This window comes from Oryx dammah, unplaced genomic scaffold, assembly GCF_014754425.2.
Source record: "Oryx dammah isolate SB20612 unplaced genomic scaffold, SCBI_Odam_1.1 HiC_scaffold_21, whole genome shotgun sequence".
In the NCBI taxonomy this organism is placed as follows: domain Eukaryota; kingdom Metazoa; phylum Chordata; class Mammalia; order Artiodactyla; family Bovidae; genus Oryx; species Oryx dammah.
Genome location: NW_024070205.1, coordinates 35,111,589 through 35,133,273, shown reverse-complemented (window position 1 = coordinate 35,133,273; position 21,685 = coordinate 35,111,589).

Here is a 21,685-nt window from a genome sequence, read left to right as displayed (position 1 = left end):
TATATACACATTCTTTTAAAATATTCTTTTCCATTATGATAAACCATTACAGTTTATCTTGGATATTGATTACAGTTTCCTATACAGTAGGACGTTGTTTATCCATTCTGTATACAAAAGCTTACTTCTATTAACCCCAACCTTACTTCATCCCTCCCCCAACCCCCTCCTCACTGGCAACTACTAGTCTGTTCTCCATGACCATGATTCTGTTTCTTTTTCATAGATAGGTTAATTTGTATCACATTTTAGGTTCTACATATAAGTAATGGTATTTGCCTTTCTCTTTCTGACTTATTTCATGATAATCTCTAAATCCATCCATGTTGCTGCTAATGGCATTATTTCATTCTTTTTTAACCAACCCTCATGTTTTATTCTTTTTCTTCAAGATTGCTTTGGTGATTCTGATCATTTACGGTTCCATATGAATTTTAAAACTATTTCTTCTGGCTCTGTGAAAAATGTCACGGGTGATTTGATAGAGATCACATTAAATATGTAGATTTCTTTGGGTAGTATGTAAATTCTTTCCCCCTCAAGTGCCTCTTTATAACTGAAAAAAAAAAAAAAAACACCATTGGCACCACCATCATTATCACACCTAACCCTGGTTGAGCACATTGCTGTATTAACACTTTTAATCCCCACACCAAACCTAGGGGTAAGCAATGTACTCATCCCCAATTTGCCAATGAAGGAACAGAGATGCAGAAGGAAGAAAAATGTCCAGAGGCAAGGTGGGATTCCCTTCCTGAAAGTCTGCCCTGAGCCTCATGGATCAAACCTCAAAGTGTTAGCAAATAGAGCCTCTGCCCCTTCAATCTTCCCCCAGCTAATTGTCACCTCAATTATTCCTCAATCCCAGAGGTGATTCCCAGACACCCAGCCATCATCTGGACACAATTCAGTTGGTCAAAAGTCATGCCTATGAAGCAGGGCGCTCAAAGTTGTTGCTGTGGGACAACCCAGAGGGATGGGGTGGGGAGGGAAGTTGGGGGGGGAGTTCAGGATCGGGGGACACATGTATACCCGTGACTGATTCATGTCAATCTATGGCAAAAACCACCACAATATTGTAAAGCAATTAGCCTCCAATTAAAATATGTAAATTAATTTTTATAAAGGTCATGCCTAAATCTCTCACTTAACAAGTGGTCTAGTGAGGCAGAAGCACAGCACTTTCACCTCCTTCGTCTTAGACATTGAGTCTTGGATGAGATGGCTGGGGGACTTTTAGCAGCCGGGTCATCCTGTTGGCTCTGGCAGCTGATGGAAACCTTGGCGTAGAGACAGTGCTAAGAGTGGAGAAGGAATGAAGAGAGGAGTACAGCCTTTTTCCGGAAGAGCTACCTCAACCTCGTTATTGAAAGAACAGAAGAGCAGTGACTCAGAGATGATGCATCAAAGGCCAAGGCTGGTCCCTATGGGTGGGGGTGGGGGCAGGGAACAGAACCTGCTGGAGGGTGGGGAGAAGACCGTGGAGACTGCTGAGAGCTTTTCGGGAATTGCTGCATTTCAGAGGAAAGTTGTCTATGTGAAAGGGAACTGTGAGCTGGAAGTGTGGTTTAGGTGAAAAAAGTTATTAAAGAGACAGATGTGGATCATAAATACAGATGTATAAGTTAAACTTCAAGGCTAGCCTGACAAAGCGATGAATGAATCCAAGAGTCAGGACTGTTTCAGGCTCTTCATTTGATGGAGAGAAGCAACTGTTTAACATTTGAAGTCTTTAAATGTGCTCATTTCCTCATTGATCCCCTAAATTCCTAGGCCCCTTATGCTCAAGCCAGGGCAAGAATTCTCAGCATTTTCTTTCTACATGTCCACTTTAGGCTGCTCATGGCAGGTCATTTCTGCTTTTGAGCCTAGCTGCAGTCAAACCTATAAAATGTCAATCTAAATGGTTTCATGTTAAAAGAAAAATGATCACCAATGAATATCCCAAGTTCACTTCTAATCTGTTTTAAATTTCTAATCTAATCTGTTTTAAATTTCAGGTATTTTTAAAGTAATGTGTTTATTGCTGCAGATAAAGTTAATGCTTCAACTTGATGCTATGTGTGATCACATTCATTATCAGGAAGAAGAATTTTGTCCTTCTGCTTCCCAATCTCTGCTTTAGCAACCGGATTGTAAGTATGTCCCCAAGCCCAAAGGTAAAGTAGAAGTCCTTCTGGACATTGGCACCCTGCTATGTGAGACCCTACACTATGGTAAGAAACACATTATAGGGTGTTGCCATTATGAAAGGCCACTGCAGGGCCCCACAAATGGAAAAGGCCACTCCAGCAACTTAATTCTATTATGGAATCTCTTAAGAACTGGAAGAAATCAGAATGATGATTTTTGTGATATTACTATGGTCATGTTGATGGAATCATACCACCTGCTACTTGGCAGTCAAGAACAGGGACAGCTCAGAGAGAAAGAAATAAAAGCTGGAAAATACAGCCTGTAAGAATGGCCACATTTGGACTTTAAAGCTGCAGAAGAGTTACTGTGTAATATAATGGCTGTATTGATGTATTGAACTGAAGCCCAAAGTGAGAGAAGGGCAAGAAAAAATGCCCGGTTTCCCTGGTGGCTCAGTGGTGAAAAAATGCGCCTGCCAATGCAGGAGACGCAAGAGACACAGGTTCGATTCCTGGATTTCCATTTCCCAGAAAAGGAAGTGGCAACAACTCCATTATTCCTGCATGGGAAATCCTATGGACAGAGGAGCCTGGCGGGCTATAGTCCATGGGGTCGCAAAAGAGTCTGACATGACTTAGCGACTGAACAACAACAAAGTTGTGTTGGTTTCTGCCAAACAACAATGTGAATCAGTCATAAATTAAAAAATTATTAATGAAACAGAGTGAAGTAAGTCAGAAAGAGAAAGAAAAATATTGTGTATCAATGCAATCTAGAAAAACATCTACTTCTGCTTCATTGACTATGCTAAAGCCTTTGACTGTGTGGATCACAACAAACTGGAAAACTCTTCAAGAGATGGGAAAGCAGACCACTTTACCTGTCTCCTGAGAAATCTGTATGCAGGTGAAGAAGCAAGAGTTAGAACTGGACATGGAACAATGGACTGGTTCCAAATTGGGAAAGGAGTACGTCAAGGCTGTATATTGTCACCCTGCTTATTTAACTTCTACGCAGAGCACTTCATGTGAAATGTCAGGCTGAGTGAAGCACAAGCTGGAATCAAGATTGCTGGGAGAAATGTCAATAACCTCAGATATGCAGATGACACTGCCCTTATAGCAGAAAGTGAAGAACTAAAGAGCCTCTTGATGAAGGTGAAAGAGGAGAAGTGAAAAAGCTGGCTTAAAACTCAATATTCAAAAAATGAAGATCATGGCATCTGGTCCCATCACTTCATGGCAAATAAATGGGAAAACAATGGAAACAGTGACAGACTTTATTTTCTTGGGCTCTAATATCACTGCAGCCATGAAATGAAAAGATGCTTTCTCCTTGGAAGAAAAGCTATGACCAACCTAGACAGCATATTAAAAAGCAGAGACATTATTTTGCCGACAAAGGTCTGTCTAGTCAAAGCTATGGTTTTTCCAGTAGTCATGTGTGGATGTGAGAGTTGGACCATAAAGAAGGATGAGCAACAAAGAATTGGTGCTTTTGAACTGTGGTGTTGGAGAAGGCTGTTGGGAGTCCCTTAAAATGCCGAGAAATCAAACCAGTCCATCCTAAAGGAAACCAGTCCTGAATATTCATTGGAAGGACTGAAGCTGAAGCTGAAGCTCCAATAATTTGGCCACCTGATGCAAACAGCCACCTCACTGGAAAAGACCCTGATGCTGGGAAAGACTGAGGGAAGGAAGAGAAGGTGATGACAGAGGATGAGATGGTTGAATGGCATCACCTACTCAATGGATATGAATTTGAGCAATCTCCAAGAGATGGTGAAGGACCTGGGGTAGCAAAGAGTTGGACATGACTGAGCAACTGAACAACAGCAACAACAATTACCTCTAAGTAAAGATAAAAAATAAAAATTTAAAAAAGCAAAAATACCCATTGGCAAAACAAAACAAACAAAAAAAGTGTTCATGCTTTTTGTAAAGTGTTTGTTCTAAGCACATTAAATGTCTTTCGAGGGTTAAAAAATATAACATGTTCATGGATTATGGAATTCAGACAAGGGTGGCTTGTCCCTGCTCCACAAAGCCTTGACCTTTAGCTGGAGAGATCTGGTGCCTGGAAGCAACGCAATTGCTGGGGTTAGACTCAACCCAGAATCACCTTCACTGCCATGCCGCGGTGGCAGCTGGTGGTCTGTGGAAACCCATCTGGGGCTGTCAGTGAGAATCCCTATGCATGGCTCTCCTTGTGGTCTGGGTTTCTCATGATACGGTGGCTTCAGGGCGGTAGCTGCTTACACAGTGACTTAGGTCTCCAGAGGTGAGTGTCCCAGTGAAGGATTACCTTTTATGACCCACCTGCAGAAACCACACAGGGTCTCTTCCCCACATTACGTCCATTGCAAGCCACAAGGTGGAGAGTTTTGTTTTATTTTGGATGCACCGAGTCTCTGTTGCGGTGCGCAGGCTTCTCCAGTTGTGGCAAGCGGGCTTTGCTGCAGCATATGGGATCTTAGTTCCCCAACCAGGGATAAAACCTGGGCCCCTTCATTGGGAGTGCAGAGTTTCAGGGAAATCCCAGTAGTGTTTTTTGTTTTTTAATAAGGCATTCCTTAAAAAAATTTTTTTAATTATTTATTTTTGTCTGGGATGGATCTTCGATGGGCTTGCATGGGCTTTCTCTAGTTGCAGAGAGTGGAGTTACTCTTCCTTATGGTATGTGGGCTTCTCCTGTTTCGGAGCATAGACTTCAGGCACGCAGGCTTCTGTAGTAGCAGCAGGCAGGCTCCAGGGCATGCAGGCTCAGTAGTAGGGTTAGAGTTAGGGTTAGGGTTAGTTTGCCCAGCTCTGGAGCTTTAGCTCAGTAGTTGTGGTTCATGGGTTTAGTTGCCATGTGACATGTGGCATTTTCCCAGGCCAGGGATTGAACCCTGGCCCCCTACATTGGGAATGCAGAGGCTTAACCACTGTACCACCAGGGAAGTTCCTAGATGCTATCTTGTTCACACAGTTTGTTCATACAGTTGGCTCTTGAGATTACTGAAGGGGAAGCTAAAGAAGGGATCTGGTGATCTCTTAGCTACTTATTCTTCATCTCTACTGCTTTGATCTAGGGAGAGAACCAAGGGGTTAGGCAAGATTATTGCTTAATCAAAAGATTTGAAAGGTGTGTTTTGGACCAGAGATGAGTAGAGCAAGGGGATGCCTGGTTTAAGGTCAGTGATAATATAACTTTGCCAAAGTGACAGGACAAAAGGGGGCTTCTGCATAGAAGTCTTTCCTGTAGAGAGCTCTCTCCTGTCCAAAACTGCTTATGAGAGAGACCACCCACCCCCTCACAAGATACATCAGACCCCAGAACCTGAGCTGCTACCACAATTCTATATTGAATTCTGTATTTTCAATCCAAGTAAAACAAGTTCTGGTAGTCATGATTCTTAGAAAGAAATAATGTCTCGACTTTCCTGGTGATCCAGTGGTTAAGAATCTGTCTGCCAAAGAAAGGGACACGGGTCGATTCCCTGGTCCAGGAAGTTCCCACATGCCACAGGGCAACTAAGCCCGTGTACCACAACTACTAAACCCATGTGCCCTAGAGCCCCTGCTCCGCAGCAAGAGAAGCCGCCACAGTGAGAAGCTCACGCACAGCTAGAGACCTTCATCCCTGCAAATAGAGAAAGCCTGCCTGCAGCAACAAAGACCCAGCGCAACCAAACAGCAACAGAAGAATAGATCAATTAATCTAAAAAAAGAAACAATGTCTCGGAATATAAATGATAGTTTATTAATGTGTGCCATACTACCAGTGGTAAAGAAGAGGAAGAGAGAGAATAGAGCCCATAAAATCAATTTCACAACAGGTTTAGCTCATCTTTCAGTAAAATGTATATAAAAAGATTCAGTCATAAATCAGTTTAAAGGACATTCTTTGAACTGTAAGACCTACCGACACTGAGAAACTTCCAGTCTCTGACTAGGAAAGAAACCATCAAATTCCCTCAGCTACAATCTAACCTTTCAAATCAATGAAACTCCTCTAAAAACTTTGGCCTTCCCAAATTAACAGAACTAATCTACCTACAGAGAGATCCAGAGGGTGAACCTCCAATCCTAACACTCACGTGGTAGAGACTTTAAGACAGATCTCACATAAGAGTAGTTGTATTTAATGAAAATGGAATCTCCCATTGTAATGTAATTACGCTCTACTGCCGGCAAAATGCTTTCTCTAAAATGCAATTCAGTTCACACTGATTAAGTTATACTGCCCCATATATTTAAGCCAACAAGATGAAGGGTATAGGATACAGACTACCCATGATATCAACCTTGTGAAGGTTAAAACAATGACAGACACACTCTCCAGGCTTAGTTTTTAAAAACTGTTCATATAAGGAAAATATTTTCTTGCCTGCTTCTACTGAGGGCTTGAATCTGGTCTACAGTTCAGCAAAAGAGGTTGAAGTTCTGTGTGGTGTATTCACTGGTGTTTTGAATGCAAACGTTACTATTTAAAGATTGGCCTAAAGTGTGACATTGAGACATCTATGAAGAAAAAAGGAGAAGAATAATTTTTAGCCTAAGTTGTGTTATTATTTAGTCAGAGTTTCAACTCCAGTGACAGGTCCTCCTGCTTTAAAAATCTTTTCATTTTATATTGGAGTATAATTGATTAACAATGTTGTGTTAGTTTCCGGTCTACAGGGATTCAGTTACATATACATCTATTCTTTTTAAAGGAGAAGGAAAAGGCGACCCACTCCAGTATTCTTACCTGGAGAATCCCCAGGACAGAGGAGCCTGGTGGGTTGCCCTCCATGCGGTTGCACAGAGTTGGACACGACTGAAGTGACTTATCAGCAGCAGCAGCAGCATTCTTTTTAAAATTTTTTTTCCCATTTAGGTTGTTACATAATATTGAGCAGAGTTCTCTGTGCTATACAGTAGGTCTTTGTTGGTTATCTATTTTATTTTATTTTATTTTTATTTATTTATTTATTTTTTATTTTACTTTACAATTCTGTATTGGTTTTGCCATACATTGATATGAATCCACTACGGGTGTACATGCGTTCCCAAACATGAACCCCCCTCCCACCCGCCTCTCCACAACATCTCTCTGGGGGTTATCTATTTTAAATGTAGCAGTTTGTATTGGTCAATCCCAAAATACCTAACTATCCCTCCCCTTCTTCCCCACCCCTCTCCCCTCCCCCCACCGCCCATAACCCTAAGTGTGTTCTCTAAGTCTGTGAGTCTGATCCTGTTTTGTCAATAAATTCATTTGTATCATTTTTTTTAAGATTCCCCATGTTTTTTTCTTTTTCTGACTTACTTCACTCAGTATGGTCATCTCTAGGTCCATTCACATTGCTGCAAATGGCATTATTTCATTCTTTTTCATAGCTGGGTAGTATTCCATTGTATATATGTACCACATCTTCTTTATCCATTCCTCTATCCACTGACATTTAGGTTGCTTCCATATCTTGGCTACTGTAAATAGCGCTGTAATGAACATTGGGGTACTTGTATCCCTTTGAACCATAGCAACCCATCTGGAAGGGAAGAAATCAAAGTATAAAGAGCAACTACTTGGGACCTCTGAGAAGTAAATGATAGATGAACTGGTAGGGAAATCAAACTTGAATGAGAGGTGGAAGATTTTCTGTTTTTTTTCCCCCCCTTTTCTTTCTGGTTTTGGGCCAAGGGAAGCCCCAATCACAGAATAGGTCAGCTCTTTTTAGGGGGGAGTCAAAGAACCAAGAAAAGGGGCCTATATGAACCACAGCATAGAATAATTCCTGTTTTGTTTTTCCCTTCTCTCTCTCTTTTTTTTCTCTCCAGGCCCTGCCCTGAGACCCCCAGCAGGAGACCTATAAAGTGCCAAGGAGAAGCAGCTGGATTTCTAGCCGAAGGACTGAGAAAGAGACCCATGGGAATCAGCAGAGAGAGAAGAGAGTCGGAGAAGGGATCTTCTAAGTCTATGTATGAATAAATGCTTGCCCTTGAACATAAATATATATATATATGTAGTTGGTGTATATATATAAATATATATATATAGTTGATATTTATATATAATTGCTGTTCGTTCATGAAGTCATGTCTGATTCTTTGTGACGCCTTTGACTGTAGACTGCCATGCTCCTCTGTCCATGGGATTTTCCAGGCAAGAACACTGGAGTGGGTTGCCATTTCCTTATCCATGGAATCTTCCCAACCCAGGGATCGAACCTGTGTCTTCTGCATTGGCAGGTGGATTCCCTACCACTGATCCACCAGGGAAGCCCTGTATCACTTTGCTGTACTCTTGAAACCAGCGCAGCACTGTACATCAGTTATACTTCAATAAGAAACAAATACCTCCCAGCTCTCCCCGCAACAAACAAATGAAATAGCAATCACACACATAGAGTCACTTCTGTAGCACCACTAATATACTCCTACTCCCAAGTGAAAAAATTTAGATCTGCACAAAATCTGTATGTTGGCATTCACAGCAGTGTTACTCATAATCACCAGAGACCGCTCTTCCAATAGCGAATGAATAAACAAATTGTGGAACACAAGAAAATGTAATACTTCAAGATAATGAAAAAACTGGAATATTGACTCAGATGAATCTCAAATGCTTTACACTGAATGAAAGAAGCCAGAACCGAAAAGTTATGTACTGCATGATTCTGTTTAGCAGATATTTGTGCAAAAGCACACTTTAGGGATGGGAAAAGGATTTCCAAGATGTGGGTGGGAAGAAGCACTGGCCACAAAGGGCCAGCATGAAAGGGTCCTGAGGTGTGGATAGAACTATTCTGCACCTTGATTACGGTGGTGGTTACATAACTATCAAATTGTCAAATCTCATAGAACTGTATAGCAAAGATCATTCACTGCATACTAATTAAAAATCAGAGGAATGAAAAAATATAAAGAACTTCACATTTATCCAAGTGCAATCTGAGCTATCAGTCCAGTTTCAAAAGATGGTGGGGATTGCAAAAGAGAAGTTGTAAATCAACAAGGACATGGGAGAAAATTCCCTTTCATCATTGCTTTATTCTGATAAAATAAAGAAGGGAAATAAATGTTCTGTATCATATTATTCAAATACCAACACAGTCAACAACTGTCAATGGATTTTTTTAAAAGACGAGGATAGGGACTTCCCTGGTGGTCCACTGGTTAAAACAGCAGGCTTCCAAAGGAGGGGGCATGGGTTTGATCCCTGGTGGGGGAACTAAGATTCCACATGCTGCCTGGAGAGGCAAAAAAAAGGCAGAATAAAATAGGATATTTCCTTTCAGAATAAAAATATTCATGAGGTCAATAAAGTGATGTCAAGTTTCCTCAAATAACATGTATCATCGATTTCACCCTCCAGAATGCACTAAACTTTGGATCATTCTGGCATTTTTTTTCCCTTAATTTTAGGAGGGCTATTGAAATCCCTACATTCATTCCCTGTGCCTGAAATAAAAATATAAAAAGCAAAATATAGGTCAAGTGCAGAAATAAAATTTCCTTATTGTCATACAACTCCATCTTCAGCAGGGAATGACAAGCACATTAAAGCATATTTTAGCTGTTTTCTTTGAATGTCATGCTGTTGTTGGAGCAGCATTTTGTTTTGAAAACTATAGACTAGATCGATGTGCATCTCTTCAGGGGAGTGTCCTGTATATAAGGCTTCCCAGAAGGAATGATGATGAATCGGTCTGCAACTGTGTCCAATGCGTGTGAAAACATAGCCCATTACATGGCTCAGAACATTAAGAACAAATATTTCTCAATACTTTGTAAATGGGGATATTTGTAAGTACTGCTGCTGCTGCTGCTAAGTCACTTCAGTGCAACTCCACAGATCGCAGCCCATCAGGCTCCTCCATCCCTGGGATTTTCCAGGCAAGAATACTGGAGTGGGTTGCCATGTCCTTCTCCATTGTAAGTACTGAATATTTTTAAAAATATGTTAAAACAATGTCTTTTCAATGCCAAACAAAACCATGCAATTTTCTTCAGCAATTTCTCAAAAGAATTTTTATTCCCATGTGGTGACTCAAAATCTTAATTAGGTGCAAAAACACAACTAAATATCAAGTTTAAAAATTATTTCATAAGGTAAAAATACATCCTCCTGCAATTCAGACTGTGAAATTAATCTATTTTATTAACCTTCAATTACTGGAGCCATAGAGTATGCTTATGACCATACTTAACTTCTATTACAAAACCCAGAAATGGGCTTCAGAATTAACTTTCTAAATAATACTGATTTAATTCATTTTAAAAAAGTTTATTTGTGATAAAACTGTGGAGTTGTTTAAAATCTGATATAAGGAAGCCCTATTAGAACCCATTTCTTTTATTTTGGGCATTCTTGTAAATGACAAGTCTGTTCAAAGCCCTCAGTCTGATCCAGCATTGACTGATGCAGCTTGGGTTTGGATCCTATGAATTAACATGGAAATAATTTCTGATACATTTCTTTAAAATTAACACTAGCTTGAAAGCATCCCGAGCATCTCTTTCTGAGTTGGATACAGCTACCCAGAAATGGCAAAAAAAAAAAACTTTCTTTTTTCAGTTTGATAAATATTAGCCATTCATGTCACAGGTGGCACTAGTGGTTAAAGAAGCCTCCTGTCAATGCTGGAGATTTAGAGATGTGGGTTCGATCCCTGGGTCAGGAAGATCCCCTGGAGGAGGGCATGATAACCACTTCAGTATTCTTGCCTGGAGAAGCCCATGGACAGAGAAGCCCAAGCTACAGTCACAAAGAGTCATATATGAGTGAAGCAACTCAGCATGCATGCACACACAGCAATCGGTGTTATTTGGGGCAAACTGCCATCTGTTTCAGAGAAGGCAATGGCACCCCACTCCAATACTCTTGCTTGGAAAATCCATGGATGGAGGAGCCTGGTAGGCTGCAATCTATGGGGTCGCGAAGAGTAGGACACGACTGAGCGACTTCACTTTCACTTTTTACTTTCATGCATTGGAGAAGGAAATGGCAACCCACTCCAGTGTCCTTGCGTGGAGAATCCCAGGGACGGGGGAGCCTGGTGGGCTGCCATCTATGAGGTTGCACAGAGTTGGACACGACTGAAGCGACTTAGCAGCAGCAGCAGCAGCCATCTGTTTCCTCAGTCTGGAGGAACTCAGAGATGAGTTGGAGTGTGTGATCCAGATCATAGGAAAGGGTAGAAGCTTGAAAGTCTCTGGTTCCCAGAGAGCCAACGTGGGCCTGAAGCACTCAGTGTCAAACCTGCGCAGGGGGAGCTCGGCCCGCAGAAACAGAGACTTAACACCTGTGCACCTTATGCCTCAGAACAGGCGTGTGGCAGGTGACTCCTGATGGCCTGGGAGACAGACCCCTTGATCTCAGGGATGGGATGTGAAGCTGGGGCCCATCCAGCCTCACCAGTCAGGGGCTGTGATTTCACCATATCATCCCCAGCTCGGGCCTGACAAGTCCCCTGAGTTCCTAACCAGGAGTCTTTTTCTGCCCTCACAGTCCTGGGATGCCTTGTCCAGCCTTGACTTGGTGCACCTAGCTCCTTCCCACCACAAAGACCATGGTCCCTTCCAGCCCTGCATTCAGTTCAGTTCAATTGCTCAGTCATGTCTGACTCTTTGTGATCCCATGGACTGCAGCAGTTCCAGTCCAGGCTTCCCTGTCTATTACCAACTCCAGAAGCTTGCTCAAACTCACATCCATCGAGTCGGTGATGCCATCCAACCATCTCCTCCTCTGTCAGCCCCTTCTCCTCCTGCCCTCAATCTTTCCCAGCATCAGAGTCTTTTCTAATGAGTTGGCTCTTCGCATCAGGTGGCCAAACTATTGGAGCTTCAGTTCAGCATCAGTCCTTCCAATGAATACTCAGGACTGATTTCCTTTAGGATGAACTGGTTTGATCTTGCAGATCAAGGGACTCTTGAGGGTCTTCTCCAACACCACAGTTCTTAAAGCATCAATTCTTCGGTGCTCAGTTTTCTTTATAGTCCAACTCTTACATCCATACATGACTACTGGAAAAACCATAGCTTTGGTTAGATGGACCTGTGTTGGTAAAGTAATGTCTCTGCTTTTTAATATGCTGTCTAGATTTGTCATAGTTTTCTTCCAAGGAGCAAGCATCTTTTCATTTCATGGCTGCAGTCACCATCTGAAGTGACTTTGGAGCCGAAGAAATTAAATTCTCTCACTGTTTCCGTTGCTTCCTCATCTATTTGCCATGAAGTGATAGGACCGATGCCACAATCTTGGTTTTTTTGAATATTGAGTTTTAAGCCAGGCTTTTTGCTCTCCTTTTCACTTTCATCAAGAGGTTCTTTAGTTCACTTTCTGCCATAAGGGTGGTGTCATCTGCATATCTGAGGTTACTGATATTTCTCCTGGCAATCTTGATTCTGGTTTGTGTTTATCCAGCCCAGCATTTCGCATGATGTACTCTGCATATAAGTTAAATAAGCAGGGTGACAGTATACAGCCTTGACTTACTCCTTTCCCAATTTGGAACCAGTCTGTTGTTCCATGTTCAGTTCTAACTGTTGCTTTTTGACATGCATACAGATTTCTCAGGAGGCAAGGAATGTGGTCTGGAATTTCCATCTCTTTAAGAATTTTCCAGTTTGTTGTGATCCACACAGTCAAAGGCTTTGGTGTAGTCAATAAAGAAGTAGATGTCTTTCTGGAACTCTCTTGCTTTTTCCATGATCCAGCAGATGTTGGCAATTTGATCTCTGGTTCCTCTGCCTTTTCTAAATCCAACTTGAATATCTGGAAGTTCTCAGTTCATGTACTGTTGAAGCCTTGCTTGGAGAATTTTGAGCAGTACTTTTCTAGCCTGTGGGATGAGTGCAATTGTGTGGTAGTTTGAACATTCTTTGGCATTGCCTTTCTTTGGAATTGGAATGAAAACTGACCTTTTCCAGACCTGTGACCACTGCAGCATTGACCCCACCTTTTTCGCCTGGGCTATGCCTCTCATCATACCATGCACCACTAACGGATCCTGCTGAGCCTTGGTCCCTTGGCCCAGTCGGGTCACTGCCCTCACCCTACCACTCCAGATGCCACCTAGACTTGGCCAGGTTTTGCCAGGCTCCACTACACTCACATACATCGACACGCATCCAGACCGGCCCATTCTAGGCACTTCCCCACCCTGGCCTACAGAACTCCTGTGCCAAGGCATTGGCTGCTGGTGCAGGTGGCAGCACCTTCCTGTGGACCCGAGTCTCCCTTCCCAGCTCTGCTCCCAAGGTTGCTCTATGCCTAGTCTTCTCCTGCACTTCCAGGACAAGAAGACCTCGTCCTTAGCAAGACTTGAGGGAAACCCAGTCTCACACCACCAGTGTCGGCTTCCTTGACCCACTGGCCCAGCCCAGGTGTTAACCAAACACCTGACAAAGGGACTGCCCAGGATGTGGACACATGGACAAGGAGGAAACAGAAAGAAAAACTTACCTTTGGGAAACTTTCCAAAGATATCCACTTTCTAAATAAAAATGATGTACAAACCCATAAAAGCTGGTGGTAGATGTATGGATGAAAATGTGAAACTTAAATAAAATAACTGACAAATTATTAAAGCAGACTCAAATTTAATTGGGAATAGTCTCCTAAGAAACTTGTATATGGGTCAAGAAGAAACAGTTAGAACCTGACATGGAACAACTGACTGGAGTACATCAAGACTGTATATTGTCACCCAGCTTATTTAATTTACATGCAGAATACATCATGTGAATTTCTGGGCAAATGAAACACAAACTGGAATCAAGATTGCCAAGAGAAATATCAACAACCTTGGACATGCAGATGATACCACTTTAATGGCAGAAAGCCAAGAGGAACTAAAGAAAAAGCCTCTTTTTGAGAAATTTATTTATTCTAATTGGAGGCTAATTACAATATTGTAGTTGTTTTTAAGAAAGAGCCTCTTGATGAGGGTGAAAGAGGAGGGTGAAAAAGATGGCTTAAAACTCAGCATTCAAAAAACAAAGACCATGGCATCCAGTCTCATCACTTCATGGCAAATAGATGGGGAAACAGTGGAAACAGTGATAGACTTTATTTTCTTGCTCTCCAAAATCCCTGTGAATGGTGACTGCAGCCATAAAATTCAAAGACGCTTGCTCCTTGAAAGAAAAACTATGACAAACCTGGACACCCTACTGAAAGGCAGAGACATCACTTTGCTAACAAATGTCTGTATAGTCAAAGCTATGTTTTTCCAGTAGTGACATACAGATGTGAGAGGTGGACCATAAGGCTGAGCCCCGAAGAATTGATGCTTTCAAATTGTGGTGCTGGAGAAGACTCTTGAGAGTCCCTAGGACTGCAAGGAGATCAAACCAGTCCCTCTATAGGAAATCAACCCTGAATATTCACTGGAAGTACTGATGCTGAAGCTCCAACACACTGGCCACCTGATGAAAAGAGTCAATGCATTAGAAAAGACCCTGATGCTAGGAAAGACTGAAGGCAAAAGGAGAAAGGGGCAGCAGAGGATGAGATGATTAGATAACATCACTGACTCAATGAACATGAATCTGAACGAACTCCAGGAGATAGTCAAGGATAGGGGAAGCCTGGCTTGCTGGGCAAAGAGTTGGACATGTTTTAATGACTCAACAACAAGAAGAATAAGTGGAGAAATTACAATTGGTGGCAAACAAGCTATGGCAAGTGGAGCCATAGAACAGTCTGAAGAGACAAAAGGAAGATTAGCTTTTATTAGGTTTTAGGAGGAAATAGTGGAGGTTTGCTTTGAAAAATAGTTCACTGGAGAAAAACAAAAATTTGAGATTGTGAGAGTTTCTCATTGGCTGCAATTGGACTGGGGCAGGGAGGGATCTTCTTTCCTTTTCTTTAACAAGAGATGAAATTCCTTTCTTGTCAAAATAAGTCTTCTGTCTTTCTTTTGGTTATGTGGTTTGCCATGAGTTGGTACCCATATGAGAGCTCTTCATTCAGGACTTCCTGACTCCATTTCAAATGAGGTAAATGAATGAATGAATGGTGAGTGGGTGGATAGATGGATTAATGGGTGAGTGGATGGATGAATGGTAGACGAGTGGATGGTAAATGAATGGGTAGTGGATGAGTGGATGGTGGATGAGTGGATGGTGAAGAGATAAATAGATGAAGTGTAGATATATGTTTGGAATGTTGGATGAGTAGGTGGATGGAAAGATGAATAGAGAGGTAGATGGATAGGTGGTGGATGGGTAGATGGACGGATGGGTGGGTAGGTGGGTGGATGGATGGCAGATGGATGGGTGAGTGGATGAATGGGTGGGTAAATGAATGGATAGATGATGGGTAGGTGGGTGGATTGATGCTTGAAGTGTATATGGTTTGATGGTTTAATGGGTGGATGGATGATGGATGGATGGTGGATGGCAGCTATTCCTAATTGTCTTTTTAAATTATTTATTTATTTTTAATGGAAAGATAATTGCTTTATAGAATTTTGTTGTTTTCTGTCAAACATCAAGATGAATCAGCCATAGGTATACATGTGTCCCTTCCCTCTTGACCCTCCCTCCCATCTCCCTCCCCATCCCACCCCTCCAGGTTGATACAGAGCCCCTGTTTGAGTTCCCTCCATCATACAGCAAATTCCCATTGGCTGTCTGTTTTACATACAGTAATATAAGTTTCCAAGTTACTCTCCATACATCTCACCCTCTCCTCCCCCTCCCTCATGTCCATCAGTCTTTTCTCCATGCTGCAATGCCCCACTCCAGTACTCTTGCCTGGAAAATCCCATGGGTGGAGGAGCCTGGTAGGCTGTAGGCCAAGAGTCGGATACGACTGAGCGACTTGACTTTCACTTTTCACTTTCATGCATTGGAGAAGGAAATGGCAATCCACTTTGTTCTTGCCTGGAGAATCCCAGGGATGGGGGAGCCTGGTGGGCTGCGGTCTGTGGGATCGCACAGAGTCGGACATGACTGAAGCGACTTAGCAGCAGCAGCAGCAGCAGCCACGCAAATAACTTCATTGGTACCATCTTTCTAGATTCCATATATATGTGTTAGCATATGATATTTATCTTTCTATTTCCGACTTACTTCACTCAGTATAGAAGGCTCTAGGCTCATCCACCTCACTAGAACTGACTCAAATGCATTCCTTTTTTATGACTGAGTAATATTCCATTGTGTACATGTACCACAACTTCCTTATTCATTCATGTGTCAATGGACATCTAGGTTGCTTCCATGTCCTAGCTATTGTAACTAGTGCTGCAATGAACATTGGGATACATGTGTCTTTTTCAATTTTGGTTTCCTCAGGGTATATGCCTAGGAGTGTGATTGCTGGGTCATATCCTAATTGTCTTTTGAAGAGTGGCCCCAGGGATCAGTGGAGCATACCAGTAGGGGAAAAAAGGTGTGTTTTGGCCAGTCATGTCTTTATCATACAGACATGTGCTTTAACTAATGGCCAACAAACATTTGTTGAGCACCTGCTGTGTTCCAGGTATTGAGAATACACGAATGAACAAAATAGATGGTGCTGCCTTTTTATGAAGCTTACAGACACTAAATAAACCAGAGGTGAATAAAGCCCCCTGTTGGAGGGCTGTGGAGAATAGCCATCGTGGGGTGAGGGGCACAGGAGGTGAGGGAGGGTCCTAAGGCAGCCTTTGTTAAAATGCATTCCTGCTTGTAAACCACTGAGTGTCCATTATAGAGAGAGCAACCGTATGACATGTTGGATGAAACGAGTACATGGATGAATGGCAGGAAGAAATGGACCATGGGGTAGCCTGGCCCTCACAGCTAGGCGCTGGTGTTCTTCCATTGAACACTGATGATTTCATGGGACACCATCAGACAAGGGTACCCTGTGTCCATGCTGGACCAAAGCAAAAACAAGAGCACTCCAAAGTCACATCTCCTCAGACAAAAGCAGGAATATTATGGGAACCACAAAAATGGTCCGATGTCTCTTATCTCTGACTAATATAATAGATGGCTGCTGCTTTTCCAGTTATGAGTTGGTCTCCCAATCTTCTGGATAAGAATTAATAAAACATCAGGATTTCCCCAGTGGTACAGTGGATAAGAATCCACCTTCCAATGCAGGGGACAGCAGTTCAATCCCTAGTCTGGGAAGATCTCACAAGCCTCGGAGCAGCTAAGCCTGTGCACGACAACTACTGAAGCCTGCATGCTGTAGAGCCAGTGCTCCACAACAAGAGACGCCACCACAATGAGAAGCCTGTGGACCACAAGGAAGAGCAGCCTCTGCTTGCTGCAACTAGAGAAAGCCTGTGCTCAGCACTGAAGACCCAGTACAGCCAAGAATAAAGAAGTAAAGGAATTAGAAAGATATCCAAACACAAATTCATCACTGCTTCTTGACAGCATCCAACCCCACGCAAAGCGTTGCCTCCTTGGACACCACCTCCCCATCACCCAACTCAAATCCTTAAAGTCCTTTCCAATTCCTCTTGTTTCTCATGATGTGGGGTTCTATGGAACAACTAAAATAACCCAACATTTTCTGGCTGCAGGTGTGTTCTTGTTGGTTGTTGGAAAGAAGACATTGACAGTCAAGAAGCAATCAAAATGAAATTATTTGAACTGAAACAATAATTCAATATTCTGTGGTTTTTGAAACTTGAGAGATCCTCTCCTGACCCCCACTCCCTACCGTTTTTACACTGGAGGACCTGAATAAGCTAATTTCTCTGATTTCATAAAAAGCCTCCAGGAAACACAAGGAGAACTCTGGAAATCAAAGTGTAGTTACTGTTCCAGGGAACAAGAGGGCTTTCTTGACTGAAAAATCCAGTACCCCTGTGAATCAGGGATTCTGATGACTTCTGCAAAAGTTGGTTTTAATGATTAGATTTGAAATGCAATGGAAGTATGAACAGTGTAGCTAGCCTTCCATTATATGTGAGTTAAGGATGGAAAGTAAAAATAATAATCATTAAATAAAGTCACCCAGTTGACCCAGCTCCTTTAGCACCAGTTCTCTTCATCAGCCCATCATCTGTGAATCTTTTCTGAACTTTTCATTTCCGTTCAACTTTACACCCTGCTCTCAGTCATGATTAATATTCTCCAGCTGAAATTCTCCTCTAATATCAGAAATATGACAAAAATGCTGGCGGAAGCCCTTTGGGCATCATTCAGGTGACACTTGAGTCATTCTCCTGAACCTCTCTGAAATGAGCTTCTTGTGTAATTGGATGAATCAAATCAATAAATAGAGCGGATATTTATCCATCACCCTCCCTCTTCTGCCATCACTTGTGGGGCGTGACGCATGCCCTCGTGGATTAAATCCAGACCCAGAGTGTTGTAACTTTGGCAGCTCACCCTTCTTTGAGAAATGGTTTTCTAGGTCACAGGCTGGAGATGGACGTCTCTGAAAGAAAAATGATGCCTGAAAGAGAAGCAGCAGCCCATCTGTCACTGCCCAGAAGGTCCCACAGAAATTCATCATTTTTCAGGCAAACGCATGGACTTGGTTTTCAAAGTACTTTACAAAAATGTCTAGGCCTGTTGAATTGTGCTCTTGTCATTGGGAATATAGCCATTTTCTCATGTGGTCACCCCTGTTGCAGGGTAGGGGTGGGCAAGTCATACTAGTCCAATTCCATTAAGCCAGTTCTCTTGGGTACCCTGCAGTGGAGGGACTCCTGAGGCCCAGGGCTCCCTTAGAAAGAGATTCTCCACATACTCCCCACCTTCCAGCAATGTCGGGAGTGGGACATTCGAGGGGTGTTACATACAGAGAACCAGCTCAGCCATATCTGGGTTCCCATGACAGGCACAGTGCTGACCAGTTGGGAACTTGGGTAGCCCCACTTCCATTATATGAAAAGCAGGAGTGTCACTGTGGCTCTGTACCTCCTTCCTGGACACCTGGCCATGTGCTGCCCACAATTCACAGAGCCTGGGGCATCAGCATAAACCTTGGCATCATTTTTATTATCCCACTTATAGAGAAAGTGCCAAGCTTCCCTAGTCTGTTTGTGGAGATGTGGGCTTGCTGACTGTCACTGGGAGGCTTGTCCCCAAGCCTGGGGACTCTGCTGGTCTGGCTAGGCCCTGGCTTCCCCCAGAGCAATGTCCACACTCCCATGATGGGGCCAGGCACTCACATGCTGCTTCAACAGATGCTGGTGGAATAATGTAAGATTGCGTCCTCTGAGTCTGGAAATTAGATGTACAAAGTTCAATATAATCTTCCTGCTACTGGATGGGGCTTCATTCCTGGGCTTGATAAAATGTGTGCCCACAAGGGATAACCAGCTCCCCATCTGCAATAACTCAGTTGAGGGTATTAACATACTCAGTCTGCTGTCAAAGTAGAGATAGGTACACATTAGGTGATGCTCAATCAGAAGCGTGCATGTGTGTGCAGTCGCTCCAATTGTGTCCAGCTCTTTGTGACCCCATGGACTGTAGCCCACCAGGCTCCTCTGTCCATGGAATTCTCCTGGCAGGAATACTGGAGTGGGTTGTCATGCCCTCCTCCAGGGGATCTTCCTGATCCAGGGAGCAAACTCACAATTCCTGCATTTCAGGCAGATTCTTTACCACTGAGCTATTGGGGAAGACCCAGTCTGGAAGACCACTTTGTTAATAAACCCACTAGAACTCAAAAAAGCATGAGGAAGATTACTCTTAGGAGACTAGTTGGCAGGTCTATAAGTTTGTTTTCAGATCGTGGAAGCTATTGTACTGGGAAGAAGCAAAATTTTGGACAGCTGGGTTATTTTGTGCTAATTTCTCTTCTACATTTTTTTCCTGGGTATGATTCAATACGTCTTTCCTATAATCAACCAATATCCACTTGTGTTAAGTTCTTCATATTTTAAGGGTCTCCCCATTTTTTCACAACAGGAATTGATGATGTGTTTTGAACTTCATCTGATCATTGCTGCCAGAACTCTGAGTCTGAGTCTGGCACTGCGGTCAGCCCTGAAGATGAAGATGATCTGTGGGATTCAATGGGATGACACATGAAAGCTCTGGCAGGTGCCTGGCATGGTTGACCAATACCTTCCATGCATGTCTAGGATGCCCTGGACTGGGTTGTTTAAACAACAGATGCTTATTTACAGTACTGGAGGCTGGAAATTTAAGAAGGATGCCAGTTTGGCCAGGTTCAGATGAAGGCTCTTTTCCTGATTTGCACGCGGCCACCTTCTTGCTGTGTCCTTACATAATAGAGAGAGATCATCTCTCTCATGTTTCTTTTTAGAAGGGCACTAATTGCATTCACGAGAGCTCCATTCTCATGACCTAATCACCTCCCCGAAAGGTCCCACCTCCCAACACCATCACCTTGGAGATTAGGGCTTCAAAATATGGATTTGGGGGGCACAAGTGTTCATGTCATAGGTGGGTACATTACTTGATACATCTTTTTCCTCTGGGCTCCCTGAGGAGGGGAGCAAGCACAGGGAGCCTTCAGACTGGGTCTTAGGGATGAGTTCGATGTCTACAAGGCAAAGAGCATCATGAGCAAAGAAGAAACTTCAGAGATACAGGATGGTGTCCATCCAGAGGTTGGTCCTAAGTAGCTCATGCTGTGGGGAGGTGGTCCCAAGAGTTGGGGGAAAACCAGATTAGGAGCGGGCTGGAGCCTCCCTTGGAAGGGAAGGAGTGGACTTTCTCCTGAGAGCCCTATCCCACAAGCATTTGGCTTTCTGATTCTGTTCCTTTGCTCCTGGTGCTCCACCATGGCCAGAAATTCCTGCTGGGGGCTGAATGGAAGCACTTCCAAACCAGCCCCAAGTCTGATTTCCTGTCCACTCTGAGCTGAGAAGGGCTCTGGAGGCAGATGTCTTCTACACTGGGCAAGCAGATGGTGGCCAGTGTGGTAAGTGGGTAGATTGAAATACTTCCTCTACTGAGAAGTGGGGTTTCTCTCTGCTCTTGTTACAGGTTGAATTGTGTACCACCTCCCCACCCCCCCATACTTATAAGTTGAAGTCCTAAATCCAGGACCTTAGAATGTGATGTATTTGGAGTCAGAGCCTTTAAAGAGATGGTTAAATGAGGTCATATGAGTGGGTTTGAATCCAGTGGGATGTGTGTCCTTACAAGAAGAGATTAGGACACAGACCCATGCAGAGGAAAGGCCTTGTGAAGACACAGGGAGAAGGCAGATATCTATATGCCAAGGAGGGAGGCCTCAGACATAACCATCTCTGTGGACAACTTGAACTTCCAGCCTCCAGGACTGTGAAACAATAAATTTCTGTTGTGTAAACACCCCAGCAAACTATTGCAGGACCCTTTGAAGCTAGGCTGGCTAGGCTTCAATGAAAGGAATTTGGTGTAAGAGACCTTAAGGGCTTCCAAGTCAGCTTGAGGTCTCAAGAGCCCCAAAGCTTTCACTCTTGCCCTTGTGCTGCCCTGAGACACCTCGTACTGACCTGAGACACTGTGTAAAGGCTTCAGGACCAGGTGGATGAGCACGTGGAGAGGGAGGCCTGGCTGCCAGCCAGTACCAGCCCCCAGCCGGGTGGGTGAGGTCCTCTTAGAAGCCAGAGCAATGTGAGTGACCAGAACACCACCAGCAGATTCCTCACCCT